The 26,281-nt window shown below is 41.3% G+C and overlaps 1 protein-coding gene across 2 annotated transcripts in view; it reads left to right on the plus strand.

The window, feature by feature from the left end:
- The first annotated feature begins 563 nt into the window (after positions 1–563).
- The window catches only part of stk33 (serine/threonine kinase 33), a 135,370-nt gene continuing 109,652 nt past the window's right edge, over positions 564–26,281 (plus strand). Inside the window, exon 1 of one of the 2 annotated variants that reach the window (XM_078549219.1) lies at positions 564–664. The gene's annotated coding sequence lies outside the window, so the exon portion shown is untranslated. The remainder of the gene's footprint in view (positions 665–26,281) is intronic. The other variant, XM_078549218.1, reaches the window with a different exon arrangement.

Below are 26,281 nucleotides of genomic sequence, written 5' to 3' on the forward strand. Positions count from 1 at the left end.
TAAATTCAGTTTATCATACTTAATCATAACTATGCTTCAAAATTATTTGGTTATGAAATGTTCTAGGTATTCCTGAGGACATGGAACTCTATTATATAAAAATGTTTGTTCAGCCTTAATACTGGACTTGGAAAGATTTCTGGTACTGCAGTTGTACTGTAATTATTCCTAAATGAACTCCCAATAACATAGGTGGTTTTGTCAAATATATATTCCTTAGATCACATATCTATTTTAAAATAAAGCTAGTTACAATATTACTTCACCTTAAATTGCTCATTAGTTAATACACCAAAACGGAGACTGTGGTGCAATATGTACAAATGATAACCAATGACTGAGCTGACCTACCTTGTGTTGAGCAATGACAATCCAGTCAGGGAACATTTTGTGCTTGTATTTGGAACTGGAATCCTATGTGCAGAATGAATGAAAGAGTAGTTTAATACATGGAATTCAGATTGGAATTCTGATTGGAGTAAATCTGCAATGTGCCTTTATTTGGAGTCATTGGTGATTATTGTGGTTGCCTAATATTCATTGGTGCCCATTTTTTTTCTTTTTAGCTGTGACCTGGTGATATGGAAATTGTAATAATATGGATGGAATTTTAACTGTTTGACATACGTACAAATTAAACTTGGCTTCAGCAGTCTTAAGTTTGGTAAGATTCAGCATTTTCTCAAATATCCTTTAATTTATCCTTAAGTGCCGTAAATAATTTAATAGAAGTAAGCAATAAGTTGCATATTGCATTTTAAAGGCTGCATTTAATTTGGTGTTTAGTTGAATCTTGACAATTTATGTAATTGGTGTGAGTTGTTGCAAGTTATAAAAGATCACTTTTCTAGTGAGAGTAAAATATAGTTTACACTGTTGTATTATGGAATAGATTGTGTGGTTATGGCAATCGATGAATAAGTAAATATACCATTTGGTTGTGTAGCCTGCCTTCTCCAGTTAATATTTAAGTCATGCCCCCTCTTTCACTTCTGTTGCTCAATCTAATTAGACTTAACGGAGAAAGAATGAACTTGCATTTGAGTTGTATCTTTCATGTCCTGATGAATGTCCTAAGTGCTCCACAGCAAATTAACATACAAAATAGGGGCAGGAGTAGATTATGTGTCTTAAGAACACAAGAAATAGGATCAGGAGTAGGCTACATGGCCCATCGAACCTGCTCTGCCATTCAATATTATCATGGCTGATCTTAGGCTTCAGCTCACTTTCCTGCTGGTTCCCCATATCCCTCGATTCCCCAAGAGACCAAAAATCTATCTATCCTAGCCTTAAATGTATTCAACGATGGAGCGTCCACAACCCTCTGGGGCAGAGAATTCCAAAGATTTACAACCCTCTTCACCCCAGCCCTAAATGATCGGCCCCTTATTCTTAGATTGTGCAATCAGGTTTTGGATTCGCCGACCAGCGGAAATGATCTCTCACTGTCCACCCTATCAAGCCCCTTCAAAATCTTGTACTTTTCAATGTGATCACCCCTCCCTCTTCGAAACTCCAGAGAAAATAGTCCCAATTTGCTCAGTCTCTCACAACAGGACAACCACCTCACCCCCAGGACCAATTTAGCAAACCTTTGCTGTACTGCCTCCAATGCAAGTGCAGGTACTGAACCCCATATCCAGGATGGTCAGGACTGAACGTGCTCCGGATGCAGGAATTTTCCAGATTATAGTCCCTGGGCTGGGGGTGTTGGGGTATAGGATAACTTAAAGCCGGGCTGATTTCACCGCTGAGCTGGACCTAGCTGGGACGGGGGAAAGGAAGGGATTAGGGGCGGCCAGCTGCTTCCGCCATTAATCCCGGGCCCAAAGAGCAGGGGATCAAAGCGCCGTGACCCAGATATCACGGAGAGCAATGCCTGATGGAGATTGTAGTTTCCAGGGCAGGACCTGGTTTTTGGGCCCTTCCCAATTTTGGGATGTCGGATAAGGGGTCCGGGACCTGTATATCTTTTCTTAAATGTGGAGACCTAAACGACCCACTGTACTCCAGATGTGGCCTCATCAAAATGCTGTACAACTCTAGCAAGGTTTCTTTATTCCTGTACTTTAATCCCCTTGAAATAAAGGCCAACATGCCATTTTCCTCCCTAATTGCTTGCTGTACCTGCATTTTAACTTTTTGCGTTCCTTGTACGAGCACACCCAAGTGTCTTTGAACATCAACACTCACAAGTTTCTCACCTTTTAAAAAAATATTCAGCTCTTCTATCCTTTCGACCAAAGTGAATAACTTCACAATTCCCTACATTATAATCCATCTGCCATTTTGTTGCCCATTGACTTAAACTGTCTGTCTCTTTACAGCCTCTTTCTGCCCTTCCCACAGCTTATCTTTAAACTTAGCTTTGTATCGTTAACAAACTTAGATACATTACTCTCTGTCTCTTCATCTAAGCCTTTAATATAGATTGTAAATAGCTGAGGCTCCAGCACTGATCCTTGTGGTTCTCCATTATTTATTACCTGCCAACTTGAAAAAGTTCCATTTATGCCCACTGTCTGCTTCCCAACTGTTAACTAATCCTCTATCCATGCTAATATGTTACCTCTAACTCCATGTGCACTTATCTTGTCTATTAACCTTTTTGTGTGGCACTTTATTGAATTGCGTTTGGAAATCTAAGTGTGCAGCATCTCCTGGCTCCCCTTTATCTACCTTACCAGTTACATTCTCAAAAAACCAGTGAATTTGTTAAACAGGATTGCCCTTTAGTAAAACCATGTTGACTCGTTCTAATCATCTTATGCTTTTCTAAGTGCGTTGTTAAAACTTCCTTAATCATAGAATCTAGCATTTTCCCAACAGCTGATATTAAGCTAACTGGTCTGTTGTTCCTTGTTTTCTCTCTACCTCCTTTCTTGAAAAGTGGAGTAACATTTGCCAACTTCCAATCTGATGGGAGCATTCCCAAATCCAATGAATTCTGGAAAATTACAGCCAGCGCATCCTCTATCTCTGCAGCTGTCTCCTTTAGAACCCTAGGGTGTAGGCCATCAGGCCCTGGGGATTTGTTGCATTTTAGTCCCTTAACTTTCTTTAATAATTTTTCTCTGTTGATATTAATTTCCCTAATTTCCTCGCTCTTTTTAGCTTCTAGTTCACCCTCTATTTCTGGAATGAAACTTGTGCCTTCTACTGTGAAGTCAGACACAAAATATTTGTTCAATGCCTCTGCTATTTCCTTATTCCCCATGATAATGTCTCCTGTCTCTGATTCTAACGGACCAACTTCACTTTAACTACTCCCTTTTTCACAGAAACACACAGAGCAGAAGAGGCCCATTGAGTCCGCACTGACACGTGAGAAACACCTGACCTACCTACCTAACCCCATTTGCCAGCACTTGGCCCATAGCCTTGAATGTTATGACGTGCCAAGTGCTCATCCAGGTACTTTTTAAAGGACGTGAGGCAACCCACCTCCACCACCCTCCCAGGCAGCGCATTCCAGACCGTCACCACCCTCTGGGTAAAAAAGTTTTTCCTCACATCCCCCATAAACCTCCTGCACCTCACCTTGAACTTGTGTCCCCTCGTGACTGACCCTTCAACTAAGGGAAACAGCTGCTCCCTATCCACCCTGTCCATGCCTCTCATAATCTTGTACACCTCGATCAAGTCGGCTCTCAGTCTTCTCTGCTCCAACAAAAACAACCCAAGTCTATCCAACCTCTCTTCATAACTTAAATGTTTGATCCCAGGTAACATCCTGGTGAATCTCCTCTGCACTGCCTCCAGTGCAATCACATCCTTCCTATAATGTGGCGACCAGAACTGCACACAGTACTCCAGCTGTGGCCTCACCAATTTCTATACAACTCCAACATGACCTCCCTACTTTTGTAATCTATGCCTTGATTGATAAAGGCAAGTGTCCCATATGCCTTTTTCATCACCCCACTAACATGCCCCACATTCTGCAGTCGCAACACATCACCTCCCCTGCCATCTTTATTGCGTGTTAATTAATTTATACTTTTTAAATAATTAATTTTAATTAATAAGTACTACCACAACTAATAAGCCTTACTAGTGCTACTACAAAACCTTATTACTAATAAAACCTTACAGTTACCAATGAATTATGCCAGCTCTTAAAAGAAAATAAGAAAGATACTCACCAGCCAATCACTTATCTGGTTCCCTATAATGTCACAGCTTGACTTTCTCTGAATGGGGTCAGTCCACAGGCTAAATCTCATCAGCTAGCTCTTTGAAGCCTCCGGGTTCACTCTCTGTTTTTGGCCTCTCTCGCGCTCTTTCCAGTCTCTGGGTCCACTGACTCATCAAGCCTGCCCTGCCATTCAATACTTCTTCATCAACTCCACTTTCCCACTCTATCCCATATCTCTAGATTCACTGAGTACCCAAAAATCTATCATTCTCAGAAGTACTTTTAAAGTGCCACAGATCTAACAAGCAAATGTGGCAACCAATTAATACACAGTAAGGTCCTACAAGCAGCAATTTGCTGATGACCAGATAATTTGTCTTTAGTAATGTTGGTGGAAGGATAAATACTGGCTAGGACACAGAGAGAACTCTTCTGCAGATTGTGGCATGGCATCTTTTGGTGAATGGATCTCAAATTTCTGTCACATCAGTTCACTTACAGTGCCAACATAAATATGGAGTGGGGCTTCAATCACCTTCTGACTTCAAGCTTAAAGCGTTACTACTAGGCCAATACTGATACTTTATGCTGGTCTCTCTACTCAGATTCTGTTTTTCATGATTTGCTGTGGCAACAATAATTAATTGCACTGGGATTCTTTGAGAAAATACAGTCTCAGTTTTTTCAAGAGACTTACAGTAGCCATTTTATAGCAACCATATTGTTTAACCTGGATTCTTAGCCAAGGAAGCCCAAAAGAGATCTGAGCAGAAATAGCAGAAAAAATAAAAGGCATAAATGGAGAAGAGGAGAAAACACAGAAATCAGAGAAAAAAACTGGAATTGAGTGGAGAAAAGTAACCAGTGAGTAAATATAAAAATATCCTTTTATGTATGCTGTTTGTCAACATTAATTGAAAAGTGTAAGTAGAAGTACTGGATGCTAGTTTAGTGGAATTGTCACATTAAGAATTTATTTTGCAATGAATGCAATTTTATTTAATTGTAGGTTTTAATAGTCGTTTGGTAGTACAGAAAGAGTTTTGCTGCAAAAAGAGACTTTTTTTTAAGCTTTTTGTCTTTCATTAGGACAATTCACAAAAAAAATCAATGTCGGGGGAACAACATATTTATACAGTATGCAAAAAGAGTGCTGATTGGTTGGCAAGTGGACTCTGATTGGTAGAAGCGTTGCCATGGAGAATGCACCAGTGGATAGTGACTGACAGTTAATGCCAAGCATTGCTTGAAATTTAAACCAGGCAGCTTGACTCTGATTGGTCAAGACATTGTCCTGGGGGAATGAACCAGTGAATGGCTGTCACTTATTTTGTTTAGCTGAAGCAGACACAATGTGTGTACATGTTCATTCTGTCCGAAAAGAACAGGGCCCTGCGTATTAATATATGTAGCTTCCAGTACATGCAAATGCACCACACTGCGAGCCTGACTAACGGTCTTAAATTGGTTGTCCGTGTAATCCTTGGCACACTGAGGATTATTTAGCAAATGCCATCTAATGTTGGACACTGTTTTCAGTTTTGCAAGCACGGGCTGGTTGGGTGCGGTCCGCACCTTGCCCATTGCGAGCAATGGAAGGGACATGCAGTTTGATATGATCCGCCAATCTTTGGGAAGTACGGTCTACATAGCTAGCATTACACTGGCACTGAAATTCATACACCACGTTACTTATTTGTGTGATCGACAGAACGTCTTTTTGGCTTCACGGCAGCATCCTGTTAGTGATGATTACCACTTGCATTGCTACTGCACAGTAGCAGCATGAAACAACTAGCTTCACCTTCAAAATAATACGTTTAAATTAGCTAATAAAATTATATAAAAAGCAAAATGCTGCGGATGCTGGAAATTTGAAATAAAAACAGAAAATGCTGGAAAAACTCAGGTCTGAAAGCAACTGTGGAGAGAGAAACAGAGTTAAAGTTTCAAGTACGCATGACTCTTCTTCAGAGCTGCACAACCTGAGCATGATCAGTGCGCCAAACTTATCTGCCTACATCAGTAAGTTTTCCTCTGAGCTCTCCAAATGCAAACGATAAGCTGATTCTGATTGTTGTATATTCTGATAATGGACCTCACCAAATTTTGTAAGGCTTGAAGCTCCTTATTTTAATAACACAATTGACTTGGAAGAAGAATTCATGTGAGGAAGGGGAATGTTTTTTGTTTGGCTGACAAAATCACTTTGGGCATTACAATGGAGGAATGTGAAGATAACTGCCCCTTTTGAATGGATTCTTCAAGTATTTGCTTACAGTGTTCGTGGATAGCCTTTAAAGTTTAGATTTCCTGCCAGCATCTATCATCTGGATGCCATTTATGTACTCCTGAGTGTTCACGGTAGCTGTGAGCAGTTGTCAAATAACTTCGGAGGTTTTATTCACTCACTTGGCCATCTCCATCCAAGAAACTTGCATGTCTGCTTCAAAAGGTGGGCGCTTTGACCTCCACTGAAAGCCATCTTATTTTGCTGCACCTCCTACAACAGGATCTCAAAGATGTCATCTTCAAGAAGGCAATTTTTTCACATGTACCCGTGTTGCAAATTGAGACTGATCTGCACGCTTAGGAAGGTAGAATGCAAAGAATAGATATAATGTTCTTCTTTTCTACATATTCTGTTTTTCACAGAAAATCTGAAAGGCACACTTTTTTCTTGGACATACACACAATTTTCACTGTGATACGATCTCTGCTGCCAGAAATCACATACGTATTTGGACCTGGCAGTAGGGATCATGATACTGGAATGTGCTGAGGATTTGAAAGTAGGGTGACTGACAATCCAATCTTCAGAAAGGCATAGATTAGTGGAGTAGGTAAACAGGTAGCAGATGCAACTACATGCAAAAGTGAGATGTAGTCCACTTTGGGAGAGAAAATAATGAATGGTACTAGAAATTAATTGCATTGGAATGCATTCACATAAAGAGGGATTGGGATTAGCTACCTGGAATGCTGCCTAATGCTCTGCAATTTTTTTTTTAATTAATTGATGGGATGTGGGCATTGCTGGCTGGGCCAACATTTATTGCCCATCCATATTGCTGTTGAGAAGGCGGTGGTGAGCTGCCTCCTTGAACTGCTGCAATCCATGTGGTGTAGGTACACCCACAGTGCCGTGAAGGAGGGTGTTCCAGGATTTTGACCCAGCGACCATGAAGGAACGGCGATATATTCACAAGTCAGGATGGTGAGTGACTTGGAGGGGAACTTCCAGGTGGTGGTGTTCCCATGCATCTGCTGCCCTTGTTCTTCTAGATGGTAGCAGTCGTGGGTTTGGAAGGTGCTGCCTAAGAAGCTTTGATGAGTTTCTGCGGTGCATCTTGTAGATGGTACACACTGTTGCCACTGTTCATCGGTGGTGGAGGGAGTGAATGTTTGTAGTATTGGTGCCAATCAAGTGCGCTGCTTTGTCCTGGATGGTGTCAAACTTCTTGAGTGTCGTTGGAATTGCCCTCATCCAGGCAAGTGGACAATATTCCATCACACTCCTGACTTGTGCCTTGTAGATGGTGGACAGGCTTTGGGAGTCAGGAGGTGAGTTACATGCCACAGGATTCCTAGCCTCTGATCTGCTCTTGTAGCCACAGTATTTATATGGCTAGTCCAGTTCAGTTTCTGGTCAATGGTCACCCCCAGGATGTTGATAGTGGGGGATTCAGTGGTGGTAATACCATTGAATGTCAAGGGGGGATGGTTAGATTCTCTCTTGTTGGAGATGGTCATTCCCTGGCACTTGTGTGGCGTGAAGTTACTTGGCACTTGTCAGCCCAATCCTGGATACTGTTCAGGTCTTTCTGCATTTGGAAATGGACTGCTTCAGTATCTGAGGAGTCACGAGTGGTGTTGGACATTGTGCAATCAACAGTGAACATCCCCACTTCTGATCTTATGATGGAAGGAAGGTCATTGATGAAGCAAAATGAAGAGTGCAGGAGGGCATACCTGGAGCAGCACCAGGCATTCGTAAAAGTGAGGTGTCAACCTGATGAAACTACAACACAGGACTACTTGTGTGCCAAACATAAGCAACAAGTGCTAGACAGAGGTAAGCGATCCCACTGCCAATGGATCAGATCTAAGCTCTGTAGCCCTGCCACGTCCAGCCTTGAATGGTAGTGGACAATTAAACAACTCACTGGGGGAGGAGTCTCCAAAAATATCTCCATCCTCAATGATGGAGGAGCCTAGAATACCAGTGCAAAACATAAGGCTGAAGCATTTGCTACAATCTTCAGCCAGAAGTGCTAAGTGGATGATCCATCTCGGCCTCCTCTGGAGGTCCCCAGCATCACAGATGCCAGTCTTCAGCCAATTTTGTCCACTCCACGCGATATCAAGAAACAGCTGAAGCCACCGAGTACTGCAAAGGCTATGGGCCCTGAAAACATTCCAGCAATAGCACTGAAGACTTGTGCTCCAGAACTTGCCACGCACCTAGCCAAGCTGTTCCAGTACAGCTACAACACTGACATCTACCCGGCTATGTGGAAAATAGTCAAGGTACATCCTGTACACAAAAAGGACAAACCCAACGTGGCCAATTACCGCCCCATCAGTCTACTCTCGATCATCAGTAAAGTAATGGAAGCATTCATCAACAGTGCTATCAAGCGGCACTTGCTTAGCAATAATTTGCCCACTGACGCCCAGTTTAGGCTCCTCCAGGGCCACTCAGCTCCTGACCTCATTACAGCCTTGGTTCAAACATGGTCAAAAGAGCTGAACTCCAGAGGTGAGGTGAGAGTGACTGCCCTTGACATCAAGGCAGTGTTTGACCAAGTGTGACATCAAGGAGCCCTAGCAGAACTGGGATCAATGGGAATGAGGGGGGAAACTCTCCGCTGGTTGGACTCATATTTAGTACAAAGGAAGACGATTGTGGCTTTTGGAGGTCAGTCATCTCAGTTCCAGGCCATCACTGCAGGAGTTCCTCAGGGTAGTGTCCTCTGCCCAACCATCTTCAGCTGCTTCATCAATGACCATCCTTCCATCATAAGGTCAGAAGTGTGCAATCATCAGCGAACATCCCCAATGTTCACCATCTGTGACGCCTCAGATGCTGAAGCAGTCCATGTCCAAAAGTGGCAAGACCTGGACAATATCCAGGCTTGGGCTGACAAGTGGCAAGTAACATTCGCGCCACACAAGTGTCAAGCAATGACCATCTCCAACAAGAGAGAATCCAACCATCGCCCTTTGATGTTCAATGGCATTACCATCACTGAATCCCCTGCTATCAACATCTGGAGGTTACCATTGACCAGAAACTGAACTGGGCTAGCCATATCAATACTGTGGCTACAAGAGCAGCTCAGAGGCTAGGAATTGCATGACGAGTAATTCACATCGTAACTCCCGTTAGCCTGTCCAGCATCTAGAAGGTACAAGTCAGGAGTGTGATGGAATACTCTCCACTTGCCTGGAGAGTGCAGCTCCCACAACACTCAAGAAGCTTGACACCATCCAGGACAAAGCAGCCTGCTTAATTGGCTCCATATCCACAAACATTCACTCCCTCCACCATCGATGCACAGCAGCAGCAGTCTGTACTATCTACAAGATGCACTGCAGGAATTCACCAAGGCTCCTTTGACAGCACCCATGATCACTACCATCTAGAAGGACAAGGGCAGCAGATAGGTGGTAACACCACCACCTGGAAGTTCCCCTGAAGTCACTCCCCATCCTGACTTGGAAATATATCGCTGTTCCTTCACTGTTGCTTGGTTAAATTCCTGGAACTACCTTCCTAACAGCACCGTGGGTGTGCCTACACCACATGGACTGCAGTGGTTCAAGAAGGAAGCTCACCACCATCTTATCAAGGGCAACTAGGTATGGGCAATAAATGCTGACCCAGCCAATGAAGCCCATATCCTGTGAATGAATAAAAAAGAAGCTGAAAATGATTGGGATGCAGACAGTACCCTGAGGAACGACTGCAGTGATGTCCTGGAACTGAGATGATTGACCTCCAACAACCACAAACTTTGTGCTAGGTATGATTCCAACTGGTGGAAAGTTTTCCCTCTGATTCCCATTGACTCCAGTTTTGCTAGGGCTCCTTGATGCCACATTCGGTCAAATGCTGCCTTGATGTCAGGGCATTTGCGCTCACCTCTGGAGTCCAGCTCTCTTGTCCATGTTTAAACCAAGGCTGTAATGAAGTCAGAAGTTGGGTGACCCTGGTGTAACCCAAACTGAGCATCAGTGAGCAGGTTATTGCTAAGCAAGTGCTGCTTGATAGCATTGTTGATGACCCATTCACTTTATTGATGATCAAGTGTAGAAGGGGTGGTAATTGGCTGGGTTGGACTTGTCCTGAATTTAGTGTGGAGGATATACTTGGGTAATTTTCGACATTGCCAGGTAGATGCCAGTGTCATTGCTGCACTGGAACAGCTTGTCCAGGGGCACGGGAAGTTCTGAATTACAAGCCTTCTGTACTGTTGCCAGGATATTGTCAGAGCCCATAGCCTTAGCAGCACCTCATGCTTTCAGCTGTTTCTTGATATCAGGTGGAATGAATCCAACTGGCTGAAGACTGGCACCTGTGATGCTGGGGATCTCCAGAGGAGGCTGCGGTGGAACATCCACTCGGCACTTCTGGCTGAAGATTGTTGTGAATTCTTCAGCTTTATCTTTTGCACTGATGTGCTGGACTCCTCCATCATTGAGGATGGGGATATTTATGGAGCCGCCTCCTCCAGTGAGTTGTTTAATTGTCCACCACCATTCATGACTGGGTGTGGTGGGACTGTAGAGCTTAGACCTGATCCATAAGACCATAAGACGTAGGAACAGATGGCCATTCGGCCCATCAAGTCTGCTCCATCATTCAATGAGATCATGGCTGATCTGATAATCCTCAACTCCATTTTCTTGCTTTTTCCCCATAATTCTTGATTCCCTTACTGATTAAAAATCTGTCTATCTCAGCCTTGAGTGTACTTAATGACCCAGCCTCTATAGCCCTCTGCGGTAAAGAATTCCACAGATTCACTACCCTCTGGGAGAAGAAATTCCCCCTCATCCCTGTCTTAAATGCCTTACTCTGAGATTATGTCCTCTGGTCCTAGACTCTCCCACAAGGGGTAACAACCTTTCAGCATCTACCCTGCCAAGCCCCTTAAGAATCTCATGTTTCAATAAGGTCGCCTTTCATTATTCCAAACTCCAATGAGCTCTGGCCCAACCTACTCAACCTCTCCTCATACAAAAATCCCTGCATACCCGGGAGCAACCTAGTGAACCTTCTCTGTACTGCCTCCAATGCCAGTATATTTTTGATTAGATAAGGGGACCAAAGCTGTTCACAGTATTCTAGGTGCGGCCTAACTAGTGCCTTGCATAGTTTTAGCAAGACTTCCCTATTTTTATACTCCATTCCCTTTGAAATAAAGGCCAACATTCCATTTGCCTTCCCTATTACCTGTTGAACTTGTGTGTTAGCTTTTTGTGATTCATGCACGAGGACCTCCAAATCCCTCTGTGCTGCAGCTTTTTGTCGTTTAAATAATATTTAGCTCTTCTATTCTTCCTACCAAAGTGCATAACCTCATATTTTCCCACATTATATTCCATCTGCCAAGTTTTTGCCCACTCACTTAACCTGTCTATATCCCTCTGTAGACTCTTTGAGCCATCCTCACCACTTGCCTTCCCACCTATTTTTGTATCATTTGCAAACTTGACGATAGAACATTCACTTCCCTCATCTAAGTCATTAATGTATATTGTAAATAATTATGGCCCAGCACTCATCCCTTTGGTGCTGCACTAATTACAGGTTGCCATCCTGAAAATACCCCCCTTATTCCAACTCTCTGTCTCCTATTAGTTAGCCAATCTTCTATCCATGCTCATATACTAACCCCAACACCATGGAAATAGACTTTTGTGCGGCACTTTATCAAACGCCTTTTGGAAACCCAAATATATTACACATACTGGTTCCCCTTTATCTGTCCTGCTTGTTTTCCCCCCTCAAAGAATTCTAATAAATTTGTCAGGCATGATTTCCCCTTCATGAAGCTGACTCTGCTTCATTATATTATGCATTTATAAATGCTTTGCTATTGCACCCTTTATAATAAACTCTAACATTTTCCTAGTAATAGATGTTAAGCTAACTGGCCTGTTTTTTGTCTACCTCCCTTTTTGAATAAGGGTGTTACATTGGCAGTTTTCTAATCCTCTGGGACTTTTCCAGAATCTAAGGATTCTTGGAAGATTACTACCAATGCATCCACCATCTCCGTAGCTATTTCTTTTAATATCCTAGGATGCAACCTATCAGGTCTAGGGGACTTATTGGCCTTTGGCCCCATTAGTTTCCCCAGTACTTTTTCTCTAGTGATAGTAGTTGTATTTATTCTTTCTCCCTCTTTTGCCCCTTGATTATTTAGTATTTTTGGATTGCTATTAGTGTCTTCTACCATGCAGACCGATGCAAATTATTTATTTAACTCTTCTGCTATTTCCTGGTTCCCCATTATTATTTCCTCAGCCTCATTCTCTAAGGGGCCTATGTTTACTTTGGCCTCTCTCTTCCTATTTATATATTTAAAGAAGTTCTTATTGTCTGTTTTTATATTACTTGTTAGTTTACCCTCAAAGTTTATTTTCTCCTTCTTTATTACTTTTTTGGTCATCTTGGTTTTTAAAACTTTCCCAACCCTCTGGCTTACTGCTAATTTTTGTCACATTGTATGTTTTTTCTTTCAATTTGATACTATCCTTACCTTCCTTAGTTAACTATGGTTGGTTTATCCCTTCCTAGAATCCTCCTTCCTCACTGATATATCTTGGTTGTGAGTCATGAACTACTTTCTTAAATGTCTGCCATGGTTCATCAACAATCTTTTCTGCTAAGCACATTTTCCAGTTCACCCCAGCCAACTCTGCCATCATTTCTTTGTAATTACGCTTATTTAAGCTTAGCACAGTTGTTTTGGACCCACATTTCTTGCTCTCAAACTGAATGCTAAATTCTACCATGTTATGGTCACTGTTTCCTAGAGGATCTTTTACTCTCAGATCATTTATTAAACTTGCCTCATTACACATTACCTGATCCAAAATAGCCTGATCCCTGGTTGGATCCACAACATATTGTCCCGGGAAACTGTCCCGAATACGCTCTATGAATTATTGCTCATGGCTACTTCTGTCAATTTGATTTTCCCAATCTACACGAAGATTGAAGTCACCCATGATTAATGTACTGCCTTTTTTAGATGCCCTCATAATCTCATGATTTATTCTCTGTCCTACAGTATAGCTTATGTTAGGGGGCCTATAGACTACTCCCTTGAGTGTCTTCTTTCCCTTGTTACTTCTTTCCTCCACCCATCTGGATTCTATATCTTCTGATCCAAGATCACTTCTTGCTATCGTACTTATTCCATCTTGTACGAACAAAGCTACCCCACCACCCTTTCCTTCCTGCCTGTCCTTTTGAAAGTCACATACCCCTGAATATTTAGTTCCCAGTTTTGATCACCTTGTAACCATGTCTCCGCAATGACTATAAGATCATACCTATTAACCTCTATTTGTGCCGTTAATTCATTATTTTGTTCTGAATACTACATGCGTTTAAGTAAAGAGCCATTAATTTTGCCTTTTTACCATTTTTTCCCCCTTTGACCCTATTTGCTGCTTTTTTTTCATGTTTGTATAACCTGTCCCTTCCAATCACACCCTGGGTATCATGACCTAAATAGCTGCCCTGCAATGCTGCCATACCCTTTCGCTTTGTAAGCCTACATATCCCCTCTCCTGAACCCTACCGTCCGCTGTTTAGTTTAAAGCTCTCTCTATAGCCCTAGTTATTTGATTCACCAGGAGGCTGATCCATTGATTGTGGGATCGCATAGCTCTGTCTATCACTTGCTGCTTATGCTGTTTGACATGCAAGTAGACCTATGTTATAACTTCACCAGGTTTACACCTCATTTTTAGGTATGCCTGGTGCTACTCGTGGCATGCCCTCCTGCACTTTTCATTGAACCAGGGTTGATTCCTGGCTTGGTGGTAATAGTAGAGTGGGGGATATGGTGGGCCATGAGGTTACAGATTGTGGTTGAGTACAATTCTGCTGCTACTGATGGCCCACAGCGCCACATTGATGCACAGTCTTGAGTTGCTAGATCTGTTCAAAATCTATCCCATTTAGCGCTGTGGTAGTCCCACACAACAAGATTGAGGGCATCTTCAATGTGAAGACGAGACTTCATTTCCACAAGGTCAGTGCAGTGGTCAATCCTACCGATACTGTTATGGACAGATGCATCTGTGGTAGTCAGGTTGGTGAGGATGAGGTCAAGTATATTTTTCCCTCTTGTTGGTTCCCTCACCACCTGCCACAGACCCAGTCTAGCAGCTATGTCCTTTAGGGCTCGGTTTATGGTGGTACTATCGAGCTACTCTTGGTGATGGACATTGAAGTCCCCCACCCAGAGTCCATTCTGTGCCCTTGGCACCCTAAGTGCTTCCTCCAAGTGGTGTTCAACATGGAGGAGTACTGATTCATCAGCTGAGGGCGGGGGGCATACGTGGTAATCAGGAGGTTTCCTTGCCCATGTTTGACCTGCTATTATCTCAATGTCATATGAGAGTTTCCAGGAAAAAGCTGCTTACAACTGCTGTAAGCTACTTGCAACGATGGTGGACTTGCCTTTTCATAGGACCTGTTAGCACTTTTGATCAGGAGCTTGTGAAGGGACTTGGGGAGGAAGGTTTTGGAATTATGATTCCACTGCCCTGAAAGTATGCTCCTTTTATTAGGCTTACTGATCTACTTACTCTCTCACTCTGTAACGTAGGGAGATACATTGCACAGCAGAAGTTGCATTGTACCTTTCTTAGCAACTATTGTATCCTTTGTAACCTTTGCAGAGCATCCTTAGGAAGACCCTTAGGGTCTTCTCAAGATGAAATTGCACTAGCTGATGACATTCAAGAGCTCAGCACTTTATACAGCAGGTTGTGTCATGCTTTACCTGCATCAAACACCATCGCAGGTCCAAGGACTTTGGGGGAAAAAATAGATAATGAATTTGAGGAGGATGCAACAACTTAGGTATCCATTACATGTGAAGGACAACAAGAGTGTGTGGCAACTGAGAAATAGCAAGCAATTGCCAAGAGGCACAATCCAAAACATTCCTCTGCTCTATAATGAAGAATTAGTTCCCTATTGGGTCAGTCATTAGAAGGGAGTTGATCAGTCAGTGACATTTTTAAGGTAGCGCTGTACACTCTGCAGGAATTATCAGAGAATGTCTTTTGTTAGGGATTTACACAACCTCAGTGCTGTGATTACAGAGGAACTCATTATTATCTCCAAGGAGGCCTAGAGGCCAGAAGGACCAAGGGCAGAAACATTTTCTCCTTTTTAAACAACTTCTCTGCACCTCTTGAAACTTGGGCTCCAACTTACAAGAGGTTCTTGCTGCCAGATCAGTTTGAGACAGCCTTGATGGTGCAAATTACACTTTGCAGTAGCATGCTACAATCCGGTTTTGTGTAGATCACCGGTCATTCTTTGGGATGCCCTGCATATTGGGATACCAATTGAAGTGGTAAATATGGCAGCTTCCCCTGATACAGTGACTACATATTCTTTCAACAGAGACCTGAAGAATTACGAATGCAGGTGGTTGAAGCCTAAGAACAATGCCATCTCCCTTGAAGCTCGATAATGCACAATGGCAGCCTGTTGCTACACTTCCTCCTCTCACTCGATGAGCACTAAAATGCCGTAGCTGGTTAGGTTTTTTACAGTCACCAAAGAGAAGTGTGTGGTGAGCTAGGAGCACCTCTTTATGTAAATATCACTGTATAAATTTTGAGCAGTTTATTTACCTGTGGTGCACACAGTTTTTGTTGAGCAGGGCCATGCTGAGCAGGTTAGTGCAGGAAGGAAGTTAAGGCATTCAATAAACATGCCTGCTGTGCCATGGCTGCATGTACTTTTCCTTGTCATGTCCCAAAGCTACTTCCTCCTCTGCACTTTTAGTTATGTTGCTTCATGCTTCTTTGAATTCCAAAGCCATGCAGAGCCATTATTATCTTCGACATTTTATCGAATTATACCACTTAGCCTGAGTAATCCAAACAGGGATTTCTGTTTCAGGATTTCAATGGTGTATTCTACAGTAATGTTTGTATTTGTTCATGGGATGTGGGCTAGGCCAGCATTTATTGCCCATCCCTAACTGCCCTTGTCCAGAGGGCATTTAAGAGTCAACCACATTGGAGTCATGTGTAGGCCAGACCAGGTAAGGACAGCAGATTTCCTTCCCTAAAGGACATTAATGAGCCAGATGGGTTTTTCTGACAATCAGCAATGGTCTCCAAATTTTTTTTAAATTCAAATTTCGTTCGAACCCCGATCCCCAGAATACAAGCCCAGTGACAATACCACTATGCCACCACCTACCTGCTATTAAATCCAGTGAGATATGCATTTCCATTGTATTAGCATTTTCAACATGGCTTCCAAGGCTCTCAGATATGGCATTTGGCACCCCAGTATCTTTTGGGACTCCACGTCAAATCCATCAACTGCATGAACACAAAGAGCTTCAGGTTATGTCTAACCACAGAATATCAGAATGCAAGGCATTGTGTGACAGCATCATAAGGCACACAAAAATACATATTATTGCCATGATAACTTCATTTTGTGGCAGCCCACATTGTCTACTGTCACATTTGTATCACATGCCCGCGAATGTTTGAAGACGATGGGACATTTTTTACTTTGTAAAAAAAAAACCACATGCCATATGGACAATTTATCTTGACCCAAAATTGAGTTTGGGGGTGGTGGGTGGGGGGGTGGTGGTCAGGTGACTTTTATAATTTCTTCACAAAGAACTAGCTGATGTCAGTCATTAAAATGTAAATGTCTATGGTGGAGTACCCTCCACTTGAGGAGGCATTCTGGATTCAAAACCACTTGTGAGTTTATAGCTCCTCTTGTCTGGATATTTACAGAAAGACAAATTCAATTGTTCATGCCCCAGACTCATCGGTGAGCTCTAAACCTATCAAAAAGGGGTGGGGAAAACCCAATTTATCACAAGCAAATGTGAACAGCTACCATTCACCCCACATTGTGTGACAGTGGCTTCTAACATCATATCATCCGTGTGGACAATGAAAATATTGATCATGTGGTCCCATGATGGAAACTGACTAGAGATAACACATATTATTCCAAGGATCAGCCAGGTGCAAGTTAGTCTGCAGACCAACAGGACACTAGAGGGACCATCCTCTAGCAAGAAGGAAGGAACCCTGTCTAAACAAGCAGTCTTCCCAGGCAGTGAGAGGGGGGATAATTTGTCTTTGCCTGCAAGATTAGTTTTCTACAGAAGCTCAGCCGCAACTCCATAGGAAAAGTCCAGAGACTTTCAACCTCTATTTATCTTCGAAGAACCACGAGGGAGAACCCATCAGGACTAATTTAAACACATGATTTGCTTCTTGTTATTTGGTCAATAACCTTATTGCATGCTTCGTCTCTAGAGTTCATCTTTGTGTGTGTGTCGGTTTGAAGGATTGAGTGTTTTAATTGCATTTACATTTTGGGATTTTGTGTGAATAAACATTCATCTTTTCTCAAGTTTAAGCTTACCAGAAAGCCTGTTTCATGTCTATTCTTTAAAGTTACAACACTCAAAAAGTTTAAAACACTCCCTCTAAAATATATATCTTGTTGCGGACAACTGAGAGCTGAGGGAAAAGTTATTCCATCCTCTCTCCTCATCTGTAACACTGCTCTATTTGAAAGTTCAGACTTGTTTTTAGTGATGTTGATTGAGGGATAAACATTGGCCAGGACTCTGGAGAATTCCTTTGCTTTTCTTTGAATAATGCCAAGGGATTTTTTATACCTACCTGAAAGGGCAGGTAGGTTCTTTCAAATTCATGCTTTCCTCCAGCAAAACATCACATTACCAATAATGTCTCACAAAATTAGCTGGTATAACTTTTTGTTCCGTGATATCATTTCTGTGTCTGCTTCATAGTATCTTGAGAACCATTTGAAGTTTGTTTAAGTCCTGAATTCAGTTAATATTTCACTTTTAAACTATTACTGCATGTTTTTCTTTACTCCAAGAGGGATTTATTTATTTATTCTAAAATGCACATGTTTTTCTGTTTTATTATGTCAGAAAGATTATTCCTAAGGTTTTTTTTGGACAAAAGAGAAACAAATAAATATTGAAAGGTTTTGAAGTAAACAACTCAGACTAATTGCACACATTAGTATTTGTTTAAAGTCTTTACAATATACGCGTATATTAAATTCAATACATGGGCTACATGTTTCAATGAAAAATTTTATGGTAGCCATACCCCATTGGTAAACCGATTATACTGCTTGTAATATCAGTTACCGCTGTCAGAAGCACAGTGATAAATGTTTTCAACATCTATCTTGCCTGTCATACACTCAACTACCCTGCTTTCCTACACATTAGGGCTAATTGGTGGGGTCATAACAGCATTTCCTGCTCTACAACTCTAAAGCTAAGGGAACCCAGTAAATTAATGGCACTTTATTCTTCTGCATCTGAAGTTACATGTCTTGAAACAAGTCCTCATCTATAATCCTACCAATTATTTGCTTTTGTTGTTTGATGCTCTGCTGCCACACTTTTGACAAAGCAACAGCAATGAAACGGAGGCAGCTCCGAGGAGTTTCTGGCCATAGTATTTTTACAGATACTGTGTCTGTATTTAGAACATTCAATGTCATTCTTTAAGTTATTTCTGCAGTACTGGTTAAAGAAGATAATTTTACTGTGTTAACATTTTTTATGAATGGAAGTCTGTGCAAAATAACTACTGTTGCTCTGAGGTTGGGGAGTATGAATCCCACCATCCACTTTGACAACAATGTCCTAACAAATGCCCATTGTTTTATTTCCTTCAACCAATACCTTGTCTGTGTCTATATTTTATTTTGAATTTCCACTGTTTTCAGTTATCACAAGTTATTTTTGAAATCTAAATACATTGCAGCGTATGATTTTTCACGGCCCACTTGGAGTGTAATTCTTCAACCAATAAAGCCAGGGAAGGTATTCAGACGGGATTTGCTACGTTTGAAAGTGATGTAGACCCTTGTTAGATTATTCTCATATAAATGGTATTCTGGTTTGCTTCTCATAATTGCTATTTTAGTAGATATTGATGTAAAACATAGGTTTGAAATTATCTGAGCTAAATTTGACCCGTTCTTGAAAATCAATATTATGTTGGCTTGTTTGCCATCTTCTGCTACAATGCCAACATTCAGCAACATTTGTGTGATAATTGCTGGCACTTCATAACTTTAATCCCTTGTCTCTATCGGCACCTTGCTGTTTTGAGCACTTTTTTGAACCTCCATCTCATTAGTGTTAGTCCATTAATACAAGGCATGTTAAAATAATATTCTCTGTTTAATACCGAAAAAAAAAAGTTTATTTGTTTTCTGCTTATCCTCAGATATTTCCCTTTTGGCATGGCATCTTTTAAGATTCAATCCTCTTGCTGTTAAAGCACTGAAAGACTTCTTTGCTGTGTTTGGCCAATGCACCTATACTGATCCCTCAGCTTCTCTCTTTTGCCCTTCTGCCCTTCTGATCTGCATCTTCTAAGTGGGTCTTGTGCCCCTTTTTGTTTCATTGATGATTCTGTTTTATTAATCTATATTCTATTTACAGCTATGTTTTGTGGGTCTACTCCAGTTAATTTTAGGTCTGTATTTGTTCTGTATGATCTTTTGAGGTATGTAGGTGTTAATAACTAATTTCCTCCCAATTAGAGTGCTTTAGTTGACATTTTAAAAATTATACACCTAGCTGTTGGCTATGTGCAGTGTTGATTCAAAACATGATTGGTGATTAAGTTCATCATATTTTATGGTCACCAGCACTAGAAATGCTTTGACTTTGATTTATACATGCCTTCTGGATCACACCATTATTAAATCCACTTGGAAACTGTTGCAATGTTAATAATAAGAATTAATAATAATAACAATAACAACCCGTCACATGGTTCATGCAGTAATTGTGCATTATGTTTAGCAATCCTGGCTCTTGATGTTCCAATTAACATTTGATTGGCTAAAACCTTCTTATTTTCTCAAATCATCTCCCTCTTTTGAAAAATTATCCTGTACTTCCTTTTATTCTGAGCTGGCAGTCAGTAGCAAGCACCTGGTATTCTATTAGGTTTCTTTGTCAGAAATCTCCAGCTAGAGTATTTTTCTGGGTAGTTTTTATCCCTAATTTTGATAGTGTGTTTTTTCATTACCTCTATAAAGAGAAGAAAGGCCAATATTTCAGATTCTGCCCAAAACCATAAGCTGTCATTTTGCCTTTTGAATGCAGTCACTGTCTACATGTATGATGATGTCCTCAGCCAATGTGATGACTTTTAGAGGTATCCTTCACCATATGGTTTATGAGTGTATACGCTTTATGCATAGTATTAAAGCTAGAATTTGGAATGGTGGAATCTATTGGTTACTATCCTCCAGACTAAGCCTGGAATGTGTAATGTCACAATTTCCTGTTGATTGATTTTTATTGGCAAACCAGATTTGAAGTCAGCTAGCTAATTTGTTGTCAATTGTATGTACCATTATTATCATTACTTAGAAAGCTTAAATAGGGAACCCTATCGGATGCGTGCAAAATTCAAGTAATTTCAATCCACTTGATAGCTCTTCCCCACTGATTCAACTACTGCCCCAAAGCATTCCAGTAGATTTGTGAGGCATGACCTATTGCTTATAAAACTAAGCTGACTACATCTTATGCGGTTAGGTAAATGTTAATTGAATTCATAAAATGCCGTGTAGTATTTTCCTCATTAAAGTAAAGTTAAATTTGCTTAACTTTAATTCACTGATTCATGCCCATACCCACATCTGAAGAACGCCCAATCTATTTACCTGTGGCTCAAATTACTGCCATGGGAAACAATCTTTTCAACAATTAAAAAAGAATGCAGGAATGTTCAAGCTTCAACTGGAAGTTTCAACTATACTTAAAACCATATTTACTCTGTCTTCTCATTATAATTCCTGAGTGCGATTACAATCAATCCATGACTTTAATGCTGACCTATTGTGAAGGGGCATGTTCTGCCAATGTTCTTTTTATTTATTCATTCATGGGATATGGGTGTTGCTGGCTAGGCTATCCCTAATTCCTCTTGAGAAGTCTTGAACTGCTGCAGTCCATGTGGTGTAGGTACACCCACAGTTCTGTTAGTCTTTGTGGAATATGAAAGACCAGTAGCAGTCTGGACTAGCTAGGACATGGTTTGCGTAAAGTACATCTTCAAGATTTGCAGAAGCATTTTCTGCATCAGTGGACTCGATCATTTGGTTGGACTGCACCTTCCGTTTCAAAACAAATCAGGTATAGTCACAGCCTTGGTCCTCGAAGTGTGTTAATGACATTTGGAAGTATTGAATCTGAGGAAAGTGATCTGCCCAAAATAATTACATATTTTGTATCTTGTCATTAGCTTCTTTCTTTCTGCCATCAAGTAAGGGGTTAAAAATCTGTTTCACTCAGCTTGTCTTGATACACGGTGATCCCAGAGCATATGTTGTTCATTATGTACTTCCCCGGAATGCGCATTTGCATTTATTTCTGGAACATTGCAGAGAGGACAAATATGCAGAAGCTCCCAATACCAGTTTGCTGTTTAATAGTGCACTTTGTGCATTTCCTGAGCTGAGCAGAAAGGAGCTTTATTAATAAATGCTAATGACACCCCAATGCCATTCTGATGTTTCCCACGTATTTTGCTACAGAAACAAATAAACAATAAATGCATGAGAGAGAAAGGACTTGATGGATATGCTGAAAGGATTAGATGAGCAAGAGTGGGAGGAGGCTTGTGTGGAACATAAACAATGGTATGGAGCTGTTGGATTGAATAGCCTGTTTTTGTGCTGTAAATACTTTGTAATTCTATGCAGTATAACTGAGTATCCAAAGCTTTCTAATCACTAAAAAGTTCAAGTAAATTTTTTGCTGTTTGAAGGCCATTTTTACCCATTTTTCATTTTCTTTTGTTTCCTCCTGGTATGTATGTTCTGTTGAACCTTTTAACTGCTTTTATTTTTCTGCAGCACTATGACAGCCATCTATATCGGCTTCCCAATGTTGAGGTGCTGCAAAGAAGGGAGAGACCCCCTATAGAAATACCAGACAGGTTGCAATGTACAAGAGGTGCTGTATGCCCATACAATGGTTTCCACAGTGGTCCAAGAAGGCAACTTACCACCACCTTCTCAAGGGCAATTAGGGATGGGCAATAAATGCTGGCCTAGCCAGTGAAGCCTACATCCTGTAAATGAATAAAAAAAAACATGGGCAGACAGAGGAGCTGAAATGATTAACATGAGCTGAATGGTTCTTCAACAGTATCTTGATCGCAGCATGTCATGCTTTACATGTCATGCCACTGCATTAAAGGGTTGTCAGCTAGCAAAGCCTGATTAGTTGTGCTTGCCAAAGTATCACCAACCATATTTGTAGGCTTTGGCACACATAACCTGGCAATGAAGCTGGGGATGTTTCTTTTAAGGGTCTGGGTTAGCAAAGCCAGATGCAGAATTATGATATCTTCTGTAAGGCTGCTTGCCACAAACATATATTATTGGACTACAGATAGAGCCAGTGACAATCGATCAGTTGAAGCCAGCGTATGGGGCATTCTCTTTCCTTTTTCTTGTTACTGCTTGATACTCTATCGTTCGCCCTTGGGAAAGACTGTTAATAGATTTAAATGCATTTTGAGACTCTAAAGGCTTTCAGAATTTATTGACCTAATGATTTAAATAATATTCCATGTTTTGTTCCCATGTCTGGACCTGTGACTAAAGATGCAAACAAGTTGACAAATAAAATTAGTGTTGTCAGCATTTTGCACCCAGGCAAAATCAACACCATATAACTTTCCAGATGTCTGATATTAGAAGAAGAAAATTGGGGTATATGTTTGTGACAAGTCTCCAAGGCATGGGTCAATCCAAATAAAACATCTTGTGGATTTTATTTTCGTATGTTTCACATTTCTGTTTAAGATATGCATATTTACATTTCCTGGGAAGATTTTGAAAGTATCTGTTTCATTCCAATTAAGTAGTCCACTTGAACCCATCAGGAAGATATAGATGGACCAGGGAGATCCCATATAAGGTAAACAACAAACCAACAGTTAAAGTAAAATCCAGGAGCTTGAACCTAGGAGCTCATGTGGTTAAGCTGGTAACACTCCTACCTCTGAGCCAGAAGACCCTGGCAGTCCAGGACTTGTTGGCCATTGAAGGAGTATTCATGCGGTTCAAAGCAGTTAATCCTGCAAAATCCTTCCAATCCTCCACACCATTCTCCAAAGAGAGAAGAGAATGTTAAGATATGCAAACTAAACAAAGAGGGCGTTTTGAAGAAAAGCCTTTGTGCATTGTTGCCTTTTGAGTACTGTGATTTGCCATAGTCATGTGACCTCAGGTCATCTTTTGTAAAACAAAGGATCAAGGCAGAAGTCATTTTTACACACCACATGGAATATGGTGTCAGGAGTGTGCAGCTGAATTTGAGTGGATTTTGATAGCTGTAAGAGAGCCAGTCACTATAAGAAGCAGCAGAGAATAATTAAAACTTCAGTCTGCAACTTTGTGCAGGGCATTGACTGCTGTGTGAGTCAGAATACCTTTGAATATTCCAGTACCTGCTCCTGTAGAAATGAATGGAGATTTGAAAATGATTTGGAAATTCTTCTATTCTTAATGGCAGAACTATGAAATTGCCAGAGAGTTAATCAAGAAACCCAAACAAATAAGAGTAGCAACCCTCTTAACAGTGCTGGAAAAGGAGTGCTACAAGCTGAATTTCACCCCAGACCTCTCCGAGGAGCAAAAAAGCCAGTCTTGTGAAATTCTGTTGGCGTTGAAGACCCCCTTCGCACCCTCTACTAATGTTATTTAGGAACCTTATTGGTTCAATACCAGAGCTCGGGAAGAAGGGGAAAATATTGATCAGTATGTGACTGTACTGAGACTACTGTACTAGCTGTATCTTGAGTTTGGGTGACGGAAGGATGATCTCGTTAGAGATAGGATTGCCATTAGAACAAGAGGTAGCAACATCAGAGCACATCTGTTGAAAGAAGAGAAACTTACTGTCAATTAGAAAGCTGTTGACATGCACAGAAGCTCTGAAGTGATTCATCATCAACTGAAGAATATTGATGGGAGAACTGATGAGGCTTTGCACCATGCGGAGAGGCAGTTCAGGCCTCCCAAGCATAAGATAATGGAGAAAAATAAGAACTATTTACAAAGGAGCCAACAAAAAAAATCAAGGCCAGAACACTGGATGTAAATATTGTGGAGAAAAGGAAACATGCCTAGTGTGGGGAAAGCAGTGCTTTAACTACAAGAAGTTGAATCAGTTTGCATGCAATTGCTTTGCTGGAAGGAAGAAAAGCAAACCTATAAAGATGGTTGCTGGAGGGATGTCGGTCCATGATTCTGACTAATCACTCTACATCCTAGAACAGGTTAACACCGTCAAGTCTCAAGGTAAAAAATGATTTGAGAGTATTAAAATGATGACAACAGATGAAGGAGAGCATTGAGTTAATATGAAGGTTCAGACACCAACGCTATTTGCAACATCAGGAGCCTTGTAGACCTGTGTGAAGTTGCTGAAGATGATAACCCAAAAATGAAGCCATTGAACGTGTAATTGAGGCTATATGATGGAACGATGCTTGCCCCAAGAGGACAAACTAAGCTGAGAGCCCAATGCTGTGGGAAGAAAGAAGATCTACAGTTCTAGATAGTAGACATTGAGCAAAATCCTCTTATCTTAGCTGAAACAATTTAAAAGCTTGGGCCGGTAACCCTTCATGTACCAGAAAAAATTTGCAGCATTTTGCATGGCACCATGCCACTGACTGTTGAACAGATCCTGAGATGTTTTCACAGATCTTGGATGTCTTCCTGGTGAACATCATCCTGAAGCAGATAAGAATGTGAGACCAACTCAGCATCTTCCGAGGAGAGTTTCAGCTGCCCTCAAATCCAGCCTGAAAGACAAGAAGAGCTTGAAAAGATGGGAGTAATCAAGAAAGTGACAACTCCTTCAGACTGGATTAGCGACGTGGTAGCAGTGAAAAAACCTGGAAGGCTGAGAGTGTGCACAGGTTGAAAGGACCTCAGTAAAACTTTTGAAGAAATCTTGCTACTCCATGTCAACTATTGAAGAAATTTTGCCACAACTTGCCAAGACTTAGATCTTTACCACCCTAGATGTGAAGCATGCATACTGGTAAGTGAAGCTGGTTGAAAGTAGTAGTTTTCTGACTATGTTCCGGATGCCTTTTGGGAGGTACAGGTGGCTGCATGTGCTGTTTGGCATTTCCCTGCTCTGGAAGTGTAGACAAAATGAGATAGTCAATGATCTTCCAGGAGTGGAAGTGATCGTGGATGACCTGCTAGACTATGGATGTTGAAATACAGTGGAAGAAGCCATTGCAGGCCCTGATCAGAATCTAGTGAGAGTGATAGACAGAGCTCACCAGATGAACCTGAAGCTGAACAAGAAAAAACTGCAACTGAAAATGACTGAAGTACATAGGTCATATACAGATAGCAAAAGAACTTTTCCTTGATCCTGATAAGGTAAGTTGTAGCAGAGATGCAGCAATCAATAGATGTAAAGGCAGTGCAATGATTTGTTGGATTTGTGAACTACTAAGCAAAATTTTTGCCCAATTTGTCATCAGCAAGCTCACTGCAAAGGATGTTCAGTGGTATTGGGGCAGCGAACAAGCAGCAGATTTCGCTTGCATCACAAAACTAGTTCTGAGGTACTACGATTTCAACGACGAAGTTACCCTGCAGTGTGATGCCAACGAAACAGGACTTGGAGCAACTTTCATGCAGGAAGGACAATCAGTTGCATTTGCATCTGGAGCATTAACTCAAACTGTACAACTTTACGCACAGATTGGGAAAGAGCACCTGGCTATTGCCCTTGCTTGTGAGCATTTTAATCAGCACCTGTT

Source organism: Cetorhinus maximus, chromosome 9 (genome assembly GCF_964194155.1).
Source record: "Cetorhinus maximus chromosome 9, sCetMax3.hap1.1, whole genome shotgun sequence".
NCBI lineage: Eukaryota > Metazoa > Chordata > Chondrichthyes > Lamniformes > Cetorhinidae > Cetorhinus > Cetorhinus maximus.